The sequence below is a fragment of the Gavialis gangeticus genome, unplaced genomic scaffold (genome assembly GCF_001723915.1).
Source record: "Gavialis gangeticus isolate Ggan-Ray unplaced genomic scaffold, GavGan_comp1, whole genome shotgun sequence".
Taxonomy (NCBI): domain Eukaryota; kingdom Metazoa; phylum Chordata; order Crocodylia; family Gavialidae; genus Gavialis; species Gavialis gangeticus.
Window position 1 is genome coordinate 739,290 of NW_017729000.1, and position 1,082 is coordinate 740,371.

Genomic DNA, 1,082 nt, shown 5'->3' on the forward strand with positions numbered 1-1,082 from the left:
GCCCAGGCCCGGGCCGGGGGGTGCGCGGGGGCCCAACTGGGAGCAAGCAGGGACTTGCGAGGCCGGGGGCCAGATGCGGGGCTCCGGGCACCCCTGCTGCCCACGGGTCTGGGCTTCCTGCTGGCTCCCAGCTGGGCCAGGCTGGCCCCTGCGCCCCTGGCCTGCGGGTCAGGGCTGCACAAGCTGCCAGGAGCTGGCCTGGGCCCCGCACGGGGCCTCGTGGCAGCAGCCCCCAGGAGGGTGCTGGCTCCAGCGAGCACCTGGTGCAGGATCGCTGCTCCCCCTGGCCCTGCCGGGACCCGGGCCCGGGCAGGAGCATGCAGCGAGAGCCCAGGCTGGGCAGCCCCTCCTGGGCCCGGCTGTTTTGCCACAAGGCAGCTGAGGGGCCTGCGCGGGGCAGCGCCCCATGCTGCTGGCACGAGGGGCCCTGCTCCCGCGGGGTGGGGGGAGGAGGGAGGATCCACACTGCAGTCACTTGCCTGAGAAACCCCGACTGCCTGGGGGGGCCTGTGTCCAGTGAGCGGGCGTGGGGGACACGTGCGTATCCCCGTGCACATGTCCCCGTGTGTACGTGTCCCCGTGTACATGTCCCTGTGCACATGCACACATGTGCACGTCCCCATGCACACTTCCCCATGCGTGCGTGTCCCCGTGTGCCCGTCCCCCTCTACACATCCCCATGTGTGCATGTGTCCCCATGTGCACATCCCCATGCACATGACCCCGTGCGTGCGTGTCCCTGTGTGCCTGTCCCCTGTGCACGTCCCCATGCCTGTGTGTGTCCCTACGTGCACATTCCCATGCACATGTCCCTGTGCGTGCGTGCATCCCCATGTACACCTCCTCATGCACAGGCTCATCTCTGCAGCGATGGCAGCTCTGCACGGGGGTGTCTGGTGCAGCCACTTTTTACATGTTGGGTTTTTCAAGGGGGGTGGGGGGGCGGGTTATTCCTAGGGGTTCGAACCTTGTGGGGTGGGCCCAAGGGCCTGGCCCTAACTCCGTTTCTTCCTTCCCTGACCGCCTCTCTTTGCCGGGGCTCAGCTGGGACTGGAGCAGCATCAGCCCCTTGGGCGCTGGTG